At 34.9% G+C, this 14,691-nt stretch overlaps 1 non-coding gene across 1 annotated transcript; it reads left to right on the top strand.

Moving 5' to 3' along the window:
• Nucleotides 1–14,328: 14,328 nt before the first annotated feature.
• Nucleotides 14,329–14,435, top strand: LOC128282063 (small nucleolar RNA R71). The gene has a single exon (XR_008272352.1). It is a non-coding gene; the product is annotated as a small nucleolar RNA R71 (small nucleolar RNA).
• The last annotated feature ends 256 nt before the right edge of the window (nucleotides 14,436–14,691 follow it).

Genomic DNA, 14,691 nt, shown 5'->3' on the forward strand with positions numbered 1-14,691 from the left:
TTTGTATAATATTGGTGCTAAATGATAACTTGTGAAGCAGTGAATACTCTGGTGAAGACGGAATTGAAAACAGATAATTGAGTCGAAAGATATGTGAATTTCGGACTAGAAAACTTAAGTTGTCAATGTGAATAATCATGCATATTTAAGTCTATTTTTGTCAGTTTTAGATTTAGAATGAATAAATGATGTTGTTTCGTATTGAATGAATCCTATTGTAGCTAAAAACGAAGCGAACATCTTGAAGGAGAAAGGAAAAGAAAATGAGTAAAGTGATTAAAACTTCAGTTTGTGCTAATATCTTATTTTCATTACATAAAGCTTTAAAATATTTAATTTAATATGACTAGTTATATATATATTTTTTATAAGTTTTGGATGAGCTTGAATAATTTAATTAATATTTATAAAATTATGTTTCAAGATGAATACTATGTTTTCATAAGACTAAATTAGCGAATTCATGGTTATGATTTGTATTTGAGTATTATAATTTTAGATAATTGAGCAAGAAAATATTTAATACGTTTCAAATTGGAAGCCCATTTTACATTAGGCGATATGTGATTTGAATATGAAACAGAACTGAAATGAGAATTAAATGAAAATAGAATTAAAATGGATCATAAAATTTGGTTTTTACCCCGTTTCACTAAGTTAGACTAAATCAGATATAGTTGACATACCATAGAGTCTTTATGTTAGAGAATTTAGATCTTCGTAATTCACAGAGGGTCGAGGAAGAAAAAGCCAAGTCAGTCAATTGTTATTATCGTTAGCCCTAATTCTCAAGGGTCGTGGACTACTCTGATAGCCATTGTTGCCGAACAACTCAGGGTGGCAGATTCGTGTATCTGGTTATAAGTCTAAACTTTAGTATAGGGTCTAAATTGAAAGAAAAGCAAAAACAAAACTTGAATTTATTTGAATTTTCATATTGTGCAAATTAAATTAATTATGCGATTTTAAATTTAATTAAAAAGCTTGTTTTCTTTATTCAATCTGTTAATATCAAAATATTAAAGTTTATTAATATTAGAATTTTTTTTATTGTGATGTTATTAATGGTATTTTTAATCATATTTTAGTTTATTTCTATCAATTAATTTATATCCAATACTTATGTAATGATTTATACGATATTAGCACCATTGAGCATAAAAATTGCTCAGCGTATGGTTTGTCTATTTTTCCGATGCAGTAGTTCGATTCGTTAGATCGTTCCAGTAACATTCGAAGAACCGAAGTTCAGCTCAAACAATGTTGGTGAATAGTTTACTTTATAGTTGATGTAAATGGCATGTACCTAGGTTTATATATATTGTCGTAACCATTTTTGAAAAAAACGGGGATCGACTTGAATTTTGAAAACGAAAACGAATAGAGGAGTCACCACCAATCCATTTTGACGAGGTGTGATCGGGTCACCTTAAATTAATCATTTCAATAAAAGTTAAGATTTATTAAAATGATAATTTTTGGTCTACAAAAATCGAAAAATGAGTTCAGGAGTCGGTTATGCACGAGGAAGGATTAGCACCCTTCGGTAAGACTATCACCTTTTTCTTGTTGTGTTGTCTCAGCCCATATCCGGACAGCCGCGTTGTCCTCTACTTTATCAAAAAACCCCTTTTCCATGATAAGCTATCTATTTAGCAACCGAATGCGAATCAACACCTTTTGTGATGAAAATGCCATGCAAATACAATCAAAGTAAAACAAAGCAAGTCAGTATTTCATACGCAGTTTAAAGCAAACAAAGAATAATAAATATAGCACTTGCTCAGGTAACCACTAGGGTTTCGGAGTGGCTCTACCTAGGGTAGGCTCTTAAGGCTCGTTACATGGGGTTCAGTTCTAGAGTAAAGGTACCTGAACCAGTAGATTCCTCGATCTTCACCCATTATAGGCTCATACAGACCGAGTTCAGTTCAGGGGAATACATTTTCCTATGGCTACACGGAGATGAAAATCTCACGAAGACATAGGTACGGATGTATCCCAAAAGCGATCCACTTTCCTGCACGGAGGTGAAAACCTCACGAAGGAGTAGTTTCTCACTCCCACTTCAAAAGGTGTGACCACAGCGGTCATGCAATGTAATATGCAAAACTATTTAAAGACTCGAACCAATGCAGCAGGTATTATATCATAAACCACAAAAATAGCTGATGAAATGCAATGAAAGGATCGTATTTCAAAACCAAATTTTCAATTTTCGATAAAAAGACAAAAGTTAATCAACTTGTGGCTTGACTTTCTTATTTGGTCCCCAGCGGAGTCTCCAAGCTGTCGTAACCATTTTTGAAAAAAATGGGGATCGACTTGAATTTTGAAAATGAAAACGAATAGAGGAGTCGCTACCAATCCTTTTTGACGAGGTGTGATCGGGTCACCTTAAATTAATCATTTTAATAAAAGTTAAGATTTATTAAAACGATAATTTTTGGTCTACGAAAATCAGAAAATGAGTTCGGGAGTCGGTTACACACGAGGAAGGATTAGCACCATCGATGCGCCCAAAAATTGGTACCTAGTTGATTAATTAATGTCTTAGTGTCGAAGATTGAAAACTTCAAAGACTTTGAAATACAATCCCTCTTTGTAAAAATACTCAAATGTTAAAGATCTTCTCGTCTCAAAATATAAAATGTCACATCCAGTAAGTTAGGACACGACATCTTGAATTTTCGATAGCAAGCTTGCCTTTTATATAAAATTTGCGTATTTTAACTTATTAAAAGGGTATTCGATTATTTAGAGTAAACGAGAGAAATTGAAACCCAGTAAGTTAGGACACGTTTTCTCGAATTCTCAAACACCGAATATTGCCTTTATTTTAAAACAAGTTCTGATTTCGAGGTGACAAAATGTCATACCCAGTAAGTTAGGGAACAACACCTCGTACTTCCGAGAATAAACATTTTTTTTAAAACTCGTATTGCGATTTAAGAGGATTATGTCATTATTTAGATTAAACGAGAAAAATCGAAACCCAGTAAGTTAGGGCACTGTTTTCTCGAATTGTCTAAATACGAAACTTGTTTTATTTTAGAAAACACAATTATATGCGTCGAGTAAAAGACCAATGTAATCATAATCGCATGGTGAAATGAGAAACAAATCGCAGCATTAACATGCATAATAATAACAAAGGTGATGATATAAACAACAATAATAATGACGGATAATATAAATTTGCAGATATATTGAGACATCTATGAATAAACGAATAAACATAATGAAGTAATGATAATGAGAACAAAACGAAATAAAAATGAAATAAATCTGACGATAAAGGAAATAACAAAGTAAATTATAGTGTAAATTTGATTTTAAATTGGGGTAAGCAAATAAATATATGAGTAAGTAAGCAAACTTATAATAAAAAAATGATAAAATAATAATAATGGTATAAATATAAATAGGTATCATATGAAACAAAATAATGATACAAAATAAAAAAAATTCAAAGTTTGAAATTACATAAAAGTACAAACGAATAAATAATAAAATCAATGTATTATATAAAAAACGTAAATGTATAAAGAGAAACCATAATAATAATAGTAGTAGTTATAATGAAACTAAAAATAATACTAAATATAACAATAGTGATATTAGTAATAAAAATAACACTATAAAAAATATTAACCATGACAATAAAGAATAATAGTAATAATAATAAAAATGAAAATAAGAGTAACGTTAATAATACATTAAAATACAATAGTAAAATAATGACAATAGTAGTAATAATATATGGGTGATACATAATAGAAAAATACAAAAATATAGTAATAATAATAATAATAATAATATAAACAATAACGTATATGTGTGAACAATGATGGTAGTACAAAGAAAGTAATAATAATAATAATAGAAGTAATAATAATAATACAATGATAATAAACAATAATAAAAGGAATGAAAATAATAGTAATAATAAGAATATTTAATAATAGTAATAATAACAATAATATAATTAATAATATATACATAAAATAATAATAGTTAGAAATAAAAATAATGGAAGTAGTAGTAATAATAATAATAATATTAAAATAAAAAAAATATAAATACAAGTATGATAATAATAATGGTAATAAAAATAAAAATAATAGTAATAATGACACGTTAAGTTATAATAGTAAAATAATAAAAATCGTGATAATAAAAACATATTAGATAATAATAGTAAAATAATAATAGTAATAATTATATTAAGTTAGTTAATTTAATATAAAATAATTATATTAGTTAATTTAATATAAAATAACAAAAAAATGACTAAATTGAACTTAAAGTGAAGGTTCGGGACCAATTTGAAAATAAACAAAGAAGAAAGGGACCGATTTAAAATCTCAAAAAACATAGAGGGCCTAAAATGGGAAATAACCCCCACCCTCTAAAATGCGCATTTAAAAAAGGGGACCAAATTGAAATCCGAAGTAATCTTCTGGGCCAAAATTAGGAATTAAAAGGAATTTAATTGTCAATTACTAAAAAAGTGGAAGGACCTCGCGCATAAATATCTCAGAAATCAAAAACACGCGGATCCTGAGGCGGGTCGGGTTGGACGGATCGGGTATAGGCCAAAATGACGTCGTTTTGGGGTTAAAGGGCAGCACCCAAAACGACGTCGCTTTGGGAAGCTATAAAAAGGCCAAAATCTTCAAAAAAAATCCATTTTCTGCATAGCAAAGAAAAAAAGAGAGAGAGGGGGGAAGGGGAGGAGATTTCCAGCCACAAGGCCAGTCGCCGTCCGGTCGCCAGACGGCCGTGCGCCGCCATGGCAGGCCACCGTACACGATGGCCGAAATTTCAAAAAAGGTAAAAATTTTTAGTTTTTTTTTAATAATATGTATATATTTATGTAATAGATTCGAAATAAAAGAGAAAAAAAAAGAAAAGGGAAGAAAATAACAGAATCGGGAAAATAAAAAAATAAAATAAAGCACCTCTTTTAATACTCCGATTTTATCTTTTTGTATAAAATCTCTATGTTTTTGATGTTGGATCTGCTTTTTGATATTGGTGGTTTGAAATCTAGAAAATTTTTTATTGTAAAAATTGCCAATCCTCTTTACAAAGTCTTAAATCGACTTTTATAGCCATTGTACAAGCCTTTTCTACCATTTGCTGTCTTTTCCATTTTAATTTTTTGCAGGTGCAACTTGCTGGAGTTCGGTGGCTGACATGGGCGGTGCTGAGGTGACCTTGGCGGTGGAGCAGGTGGCTAGGGTTTCAGCTTTTCTGAAACCCTAGTTTGACTAATGGGTCTAGGGTTTGGGCTTGATTTAGGTTGGGTTTTGTTAGGCTTGTTGTTTGGGTGGTTTTAGGTTTAGTGGGCCGGGTGAAATTGGGTTTGTACATATATAATATTATGTCATAAATTGAATTTAAATATTTTCATTATGTTTTCTTAGCTAGTATTTTATAACTAATATTTTGATAAAATAGTAAAGCGTAGAAATCTAGTTTATTGATATGTTTTGAGAAATCGTACTGCTGGGAATTGATTTGGGAGAAAATTTAAATGTGGATATTTTGTGAAAATCTAAATTATTTTGCAGGGGTTTTATGTAAAATAGACAGAAATGTTGCCGAAAATTTTATAAGACAATTTTATTAGGACATTTCCTTTTCAAAATAAAAATGAGAAAGTGTGTTGCTTCGGCAACGAAATGTGGCATTTTGTATTCGGATCCAACAACTGGGTTGAGTATAAAGTGTCACATTCTCTCTCTTCCCCTTCCACTTTCATGTTTTCTTCCTTTCTTTCTGTAAGTTTCTATTTGATTTTCCTCTTTTCCTTTCAATTCAATCTTTCTCACAAGATTTTTCCCTGCCATTTTTCTTCCTTTTTTACGATCTTTGCTTTTGAGATTTTTGTATCAACGTTTCCTTCTGTATCACTGTCAGTCGTGCGTGGTAAGATTGTGATTTTTACTTTCGAATTTGGTTAGGGATTGTCATGTTTTGAGTTATGTTTTTTTCCGTTGTGTAACCAAATCTTTTAACCATGTGAAATTTTCTTTAGGTGAAGATTTGGTTGTGATTAACCTTCCGGCAAACTGAGAAATTCGTTTTGGCTGCTATTTCATTCAGGGGTAAGTGATCGTTAGGGACTCGAAATTTTAGAATATCATTTTCCACTCTCACATTCTGAAGTGTTGGTTTAGGTATTAGATATATCACCATTGAATTTGCATAAAAAACTTATCAGGTGTGTATCCAAAAATTCGAAAAACAGTGAATGATAGAAAGCCAAAAACTGGACTGTCAACGCCATATGGCCTTGTGCCGTACTGTGCACGGTCTGGATCAATTGGGCCGTGTGGGCCACTCAGGCATATGTGAAGTCGTGTAGGCCACACAAACTGGCCGATTGGGCCGTGTGGGCCTATTTTCTGAAAACTTTACCTAGGCTAGTTTGACTCTAAAACTTGTAATTAGACTTTCTGTAAGGCCTATATTGCTTAATTAAGGCGTGGAAACAAGGTATTTGTTAATATGCTTCTGTGTATGATGTATTTAAGGTATGTGAAATATATTTGCATAATTTGATACTGATAGTTTTGGTGGTATGTCTTGATTTGCTATGTCTGTATATGTGTGTATGATGTGCGATTATGTTAATTTGTATTTCTGAATCTGTTATATAACCATGCATGTGACTTCATGGCAAAACTGATATGATTTAATGAGGTTTGATAAATCTGTTCTGCAAAGCATGGAGTCCCATGCCTTCTATTAGTCTACGTCAGCATGTCCTACATGCTTATCATTCAGATTTTGTATATGTGATACGTGATATTCGCGACAGGTTTTAAAAAATTTTTAATTAATCATTCTTGAAACTAACTATTATCACGATGAAGGCAAGTGTACCTATCTAACAGTAGTATAGCTTTAGCAAGACCGGATTGTCAAACCCAAAGGAACCAAGAGTACTAGTAATTACTCTTTTTTTATTATTATCTAGCCTAAAAATTAAGGGATTGGTTTATCTAAACTAATTAACTAAACTAAGGGTGCACAGAGAGAAAATTGGAGAAAAGCTTTTGGGAAAACTCGATTGATGAAGACAATACCCAAGGAAAAATCCACCTAGACTTTACTTGTTATTTGACTCTAAATCAGACGATTTATTCATTTGAATTGATCCGTAGAAATCCTTAAGTTATATTATTATCTCTCTCGAGACTAATAACGTCTAACCCTAGGTTGATTAATTGAAATCTCTTTCTAATTAACACCCCAGTGTTGCATTAACTCGATCTATGGACTCCCTTATTAGGTTTCACCCTAATCCGGCAAAATCTTGTCACCCTATCTCCAGGCATGCAATCAACTCCGCTTAATTATGACAAATTTACTGTTAGACAGGGACTTTTGCTCCTCTGAATAAGCGCATTAACTTGAATCAATATCCTGGAATATTAAAACAAGAATTAAGAACACATAATTAAGAACAAGTCAAATATTTATCATACAATTCAGATAATAATAATAAGATCTATCTTAGGTTTCATTCCCCTTAGGTATTTAGGGGTTTTAATTCATAATTATGAAAGAAAACATCTCAAAATAATGAAGATAACAAAACATAAAGAAAACTTAAAACTCTTGAAGGAAATTGAAGGGAGATCTTCAATCTTGACGATGAATCCAGCTTCTGAGATGGATCAATCGACTTTCCTTGAGTAATTCATTGCCTCCTACTCCGTGTTCCCTTTTCTAGTGCCTCATTAGGTGTTTAAATAGGCTTTAGAATGCCAAAGAGCCCTCAAAAGTGGCCTTTTCTGAATAGGCCTATACTTAGGCTCGATAGGGACACGCCCGTGTGACACGCCCATGTGCTATTGCTTTAGACCGTGGTCAAGGCTGTTAAATAGGCACGGACGTGTGGTCTACCCGTGTAAGTCATGCTTCGATTTTTCCAAATGGACACGGCCATGTGGCCTACCCGTATGAGGAAGTCTTCACCGTGTTGATTTCCCATGTTGGCCTATTTTCTCCATTTTTGGCCCGTTTCTCGCTCTTTTTACTCTCCTATGCTAACCTAAGTATAAAACATGAAATTAAAGGATTAGGAGCATCGAATTCACCAAATCTAAGGAGAAATTATCCATAAATGTGCTAAGCACGGGATAAAAATATGAATAAATTACGGTTTATCAAATACCCCCACACTTAAGCATTTGCTTGTCCTCAAGCAAAATCCTCAACTCACAATCAAAATGAATTCTTCTCAACTTATAATCCCTATCAATAATAACTCAAAATAAACCATAAGTAATCATACATTGAGAATTCAACTAGAAGAACATCAAAGTTTTAAACATTCCAAGTTGAGCATTTTATCACGAAAACATAGGTGTCTCCCCTCATTTAAGTGATTACCTTTGATTCAAAATATCACAAAGTTTAACATCCTCACTAAAGATTTACTCAAATAACTCGAGGTGTTTAAGGACAATAAATGAAGCACTCATTAGTCAATATGAAAAGTTATTACTATAGGCTTGCCTGAAAATCAAATCTCCACCACTATATATATTGAGATGATACGTCAATCAAAAGGTCTTTAGAGGGTTGTAACGTGGCTCTGGTTAGGGGGTGTGGTTATAATCTGAAAAAAAAGGTTAGAATTAAGATTGAATTGAAAAATTACCTAGCTAGAAAATTAACTAGTCATCAGTTGAATACAAGTGAGCTTCTTCTCAGAATATGGAATTAACACTTTAAGCTCAAAAACGACGAATTACTATTAATATATATATGTATGTATTGTTTTTTTTTTGTTTTTTTAAGAACAAGTCAGACTAATTATCAAATAAAAAACATAGCTAAGCAATTTATTCAAATCAAATCTTGACAAAAATATGGATCAAATTAATTTAGGGGATTTCAACAATAATAGGTTATAGGTTAATATTGAGGGTAAATCAATGGATGATTTGTTAGGCTCAAAGGGGTTCACTAAGGGTTAATTATGAAGGTAGGCTTTTGTGGCGTGAGTAGGTTAAACCTAAGTGCCTTTATCATCTCGACATATCAAATCAAAGATGTGGTCTTGACATGCATAACCAGGCAAGTTCTAGAATAACAAATCAATACTAACGCACTCATAATAAAAGTGAGCATGAAAGAAATAAAATATGCTCAAAGGCTCAAGATATCACAAAAATTATGGCTTTTTGATGTTAAACCTATGAATTTTAACCCAAGATAATACCTAAACTGAGGGAAACAACCTAAAAATTTTTAATTATTAAAAACCAACTTTTCATGCTTGATTCTCTAATTCCTTCAAGTTTAAACCATCAATGCAAGAATGCCTATGTTTTAATTCAAGACATATAAATAACAATCATAAATTAATCAAAATTAATTCTAATAATGATATGAGAAGATTATTTGAGAACAGGACAAAATTTAGGGATTTTTCTGATAATGATATAAAAGACCCCCCCATACTTAAGATGTACATTGCCCTCAATGTACCAAGATAGATATACTAAAAAAATATAGATATATAATCATAAGATAGGGAGAGAAGTGAAACTTCTAATGATGAATGAATTCCTTGAATTGAAGTGATGGAGAATAATCGGCCAAGTTAATGATGAGATTGGAGGAGGATACTCCGGTGGTGGTAGAGGTTCGTTAGTCCACAAGTCTTGCGCTAAAAGAATATTATATCTGGTGGTAGCTATGGTCATGGTTGAGTAGGACATGACAGTCGTGGAGAACCTTTTCCAGTGGAGTTTTTAGTTCCTAAGTGATGATGAGCTTTGGAGCTCTCTATAACTGTGATAAAATCAAGAACTCTTTAAGATATATAAGGAAGCATAATTACTCGTAATGAAATAGCCGAAACGATAAATAATTTAATAAAAATTATAAAACCTAAAATTGAAATAATATTAAAGTAAAATAAAATAAAAAGCACTTAAAGAAGATAAATAAAGATAAAAGTGGAAATAAAAATAAAAAAATAAAAAGTTTTTAAAAATCGTCATCGTCGGATGGTTCACGAGGTGGTGGTGGCGATGAGATGTGAAGGTGCTGACAAATTTGATGAAGAGTAGCATCAATGTGATCAAAACACTGAAAACACTGCTGCTTAAATCGAGTAAGGCGCTCAGAGATGTCAGAGTATGAAGCTGCCGCATGAACTGAATGATGGATGGGTGGTGGCTGAGACGGTGGGTCCTCATGACATGGAGGGACATCATCAATAATGCCCTCTGGGTCCTCTCCTCGGTGGACTGGACGAGGTGGTGCTGAAGAGGGTAGGTTCCATGTTGTTTTTTGATCATCTTCATATGTAGCATGCTCGAGATGCCCTGTGGGGACATCTAGCTGATGAGAGTGAGGGAGGATGATTGTGTCGCTGTGTTGAGGAGCCCGAAGTGCCGAGCCAGTCGAGTCACATAGGGGCCAATAGAGATGACTCCCTTCCTATGCCGCTCCGTTTGATGGCGAATGACGAGGGCAATGAAATAGGCGAGGTCAAAGATGTGCCCATTCACTATACTCCAGTAGGCGTCATGAGTGTTGATGATGCAGGTGCTCTCTCGTATTCCTATCAGAGTGTGGGCCAAGAGGGCGTGTAGGTACCTCAAGGATGGAGGGAGAGCCGATGCCTTAGAGCGGCTAGGGTCGTAGGTGGCCGAGGTAGGGACGAGGTCCTTCTAGCATTTGGACGGTGAATAGTAGATGTGACGATGAAGGGTCTCGAGTTTGTTGTCGTCCATGAACTCTTTCATATACAGCCCTAGTGTAATTCTGAACTCCGGTATGCTGAACTGGCGCACTAAACCACCAAGATGAAACTGGACCATTCCAGGATCATCGAACTTTGTCATAACAGTTTGGAAGAGAAAAGTCGAACAGAGTTTCAGTGTGAGCTCGAGGTACATGGGCTCGATGATCCCAAAGAAGGGCTCTGACTGCGTCAGCCAGTTAGACTTGTTCAAGTGCAGCCTAGTCAATGAAGCGGCCCGCACCTAAAGGTCGGGCCCAAAGTATCTGAAAGAGTTCTTCCTGTGGTCCTAAAGGAAACTGAATAAAGGGGTGCCTGATCTTTGCGGTAGGACCCAAAGATGACGTTTCTCCTCTTCTTTTCTTGGAAGTGGGGACGGTGGTCTTCTTGCCCCGTGAGGTTGACATTGTATACCTGTAATGCAAAGTTGAAGTTATATACTCTCCAAGAATAGCATGGAAAAGAATACAAGCGTGCTTAAAACTGAATAAGAATACTTCATGGGGCTCTCGTACTAGATGAAAAATATACTAAAACAACCAAAGCAAATATATGAGGTCATTATTATGAATATGACTACGAGAATAATGTTAACGAAAATATCTAGTGAATGAATGCATTTGTGTTTGATAATATGAAATATGGTGTGGGTAAGCATGAAATCCATAGAGACCCAAAAAGAAAATGGATGAATGTAGCATAATGTATTGACTAAAATGGAAAATTTCTAACAAAGAGCATAAGTATTATTATAACTATGAATATTTACTCAAAATAATCAAATAAAACAAAAAAAAATCATGAAATAAGTAAACTATTTGAAGAGAATAGAGAGAAAGTAGTAAACAAACACAAGAGGGAAAAGCTTGAGTCGTCGAGGGTGGTGCTGTGGTCGGTGCACGGGATTGGTAGGGAGGGTGTGTGAAGAAGTTGCGGCGGCTAGGGTTAGGGATTTTGGGGAAAGGTATGATGAATAGTGTGCCCTAATTTTAGCCCATGTGTTTCGCAATTTTTAAATTTAGGCACGTATGAAATTCGTCACACGCCCGTGCTCTTTGGGCATGTTGGTGCACACGGCCGTGTCGCACGGTCGTGTCCTACTTCGTTCGCTTCTCCCACGCCCATGTTTAAATGTACACGCCTGTGTTGTTTTATCAGTCTTGAGCACGGGTGGTGGGCACGAGCGTGTCACACACCCGTGCTAAATTCTCAGTCTCAACCACGGTTTATAGATACGGGCATGTCGCATGCCCATGTTGTTTTGACAGAGTCACCCATGGCCACGTCGCACGGCTGTGGAAACTTATTGTATCTCGTGTTGGGGAAAGAGTTTTCTCTATTTCCACATGGTCGTACCGCATGGCCGTGTCTCCTCCTGTGGTGTGAGCATGGCCTAAGGCACGCCCTTGTGCCTGGCCGTATGGATTAGAAAACCTGTGTTTCAAGGACTCAGTTAGTGGTTAGATGTTAAAAACTAATACTTTAAAGAAATTAATACTGTTAGTGCTCAGGTTGCCTCCCAAGAAGCGCTTATTTATAGTCTAAGCTCGACTTACCTCTCTTGTTGCGTGGTTATGGTGGTTCGAGGAGTTTACACTCCTCATCCCTACTATCAATTTTATCAATATAAGGTTTAAGACGAGTACTATTTACCTTGAACGTGCCAAATTCGGGATGAATTACCTCGACTGTACCGTATGGAAAAATGCTAAGTACTATAAGAGGGATTTCTTCATTCGGTTCAGAAGTGGTAATACGAGGGTCTGCTACATCTAATAGCGCTTTGTCTCCAACCTTAAGTTGATTTGGGGAAAAATTTAGCTTGTCATGGCGTGATTTTGGTTTATCGTGTGTTCTCGATTTATGTTTCTGCCATTCATCAGCTCCTCGATTTGTAGCCTTCGTTCTTTATAGATAGGTCCATTGTTGTTGCTTGAACATGGTTCATGTATGTTCTTCGAACCTATTTCTTGCAAAGTAGGTTGCACTACATGGTCAGTTTTAGTAGAATAATTTATACAACCACCTTCAATTTTCAATGTGTTACTCGAATTACGAGCTTGAAGGGTGATTGTTTCGTCTCCCACACGAAGTGTGAGTTCACCTGTGCCAACATCAATTATTGTTCTAGCAGTTACTAAAAAGGGCCTCCCTAAAATTAAAGGAACGTTACTATCCCCCTCTATGTTTAGAACAACGAAATCAACTGGGAATATAAATTTGTCAATTTTAACGAGTATATCTTCAATAATACCCCTAGGAAATCTGATTATTTTATCGGCTAATTGAATACTCATCCTAGTTTGTTTGGGTTTCCCAAGACCTAGTTACTTAAACATTTTGTAAGGCATGACATTGATGCTAGCCCCTAAATCAACCAAAGCATTATTAACATCTAAGCTACCAATTAAACAGGGAATCATAAAACTCCCTGGATCTTTTAATTTGTTGGCCAGCTTATTCTATAGTATGGCTGAGCAAACCGCATTTAGCTCCACATGCGACGCCTCATCTAACTTCTGCTTATTTGTTAAAAGCTCATTTAAGAATTTGACTGCGTTTGGCATTTGCAAAAGAGCTTCAATATACGGTAAGTTAATATGTAATTTCTTTAATAATTTAAGGAATTTACTGAATTGTTCATCTGTACATCTTTCTTTGTCGCATTGGGGTATGGCACACGAGGTTTGTACTCTTTACTTATCGGAGTTTGTTCACTTTGGTCTTCCTTACCTCTGCTTTTACTTACCACAATTTCTTGCCTCGGTTCTGGTTCAGGTTCCACTAACCCTTCCTTATCTTGGATGGTAATTGCGTTGAGTTGTTCCCTTGGGTTAGATTCAGTGTTACTCAGCAGGCTACCTTGTAGTCGTTCAGATATTAATTTGGCGAGCTATCCTATTTGAGTTTCGAGCCCTTAGATCGATGCTTGTTGATTCTTAAGTGCTGTCTTGGTATTTTGAAAATGAGTTTCTGACATCGAAATGAATTTTGTTAGCATCTCCTCAAGGTTTAGCTTTTTCTCTTGTTGGTAAGGTGTTTGTTGGAAGCCTGGAGGTGGTGGTGGTCTCTGATTTCCTTGGCTTCCCCATGAAAAATTTGGGTGGTTCTTCCAACCTGCATTGTAAGTGTTACTATAAGGATTATTTTGAGATCGAGGATTATTACCCATGTAATTTAACTGCTCGTTCTCCATGTTGTGGCTATAGGGTGGGTACTCTAAATTGCTTAATCCACCTCTACTTGCTTCGCACTGTATTACTGGGTGAACCTGTGAAGAACCAAGAAAACTGTCAATTTTTCTATTCAAAAGTTCTACCTGATTAGAGAGCATAGTGACCGAATCAACGTTAAAAATGCCTGCTATTTTCGTTGGCTTTTTCCTCATGAATTGCCAATGATAATTTTTTAGTGACATCTCTTCTATAAATTCATAAGCATCCTTAGGCGCCTTATTATTGATAGTTCCACCAGCAGCTGCGTCAATCATCTGTCTAGTCGAAGGATTCAGGCCATTGTAAAACATTTGAACCTATAGCCAGAGTGGTAACCCATGGTGAGGGCACCTTCTCAACAGATCCTTGTATCTCTCCCATGCATCGTAGAGTGTTTCTAAATCCATCTGCACAAAAGAAGAGATATCATTACGTAATTTAGCCGTTTTAGCAGGCAAAAAATATTTTAATAAAAACTTTTTGGTCATTTGTTCCCAAGTAGTGATTGAACCTCATGGTAACGAGTTCAACCACTGTTTAGCTTTATTCCCCAATGAAAAAGGGAATAACCGAAGGTGAATGACATTATCAGAAACGCCATTAATTTTAAAAATGTCACAAAGTTCCAGAAAATTTGCCAAGTGAGCGTTGGGATCCTCGTCCTGCAAACCATCAAACTGAACAAATTGCTGTATC

This window comes from Gossypium arboreum, chromosome 1 (genome assembly GCF_025698485.1).
Source record: "Gossypium arboreum isolate Shixiya-1 chromosome 1, ASM2569848v2, whole genome shotgun sequence".
In the NCBI taxonomy this organism is placed as follows: Eukaryota; Viridiplantae; Streptophyta; class Magnoliopsida; order Malvales; family Malvaceae; genus Gossypium; species Gossypium arboreum.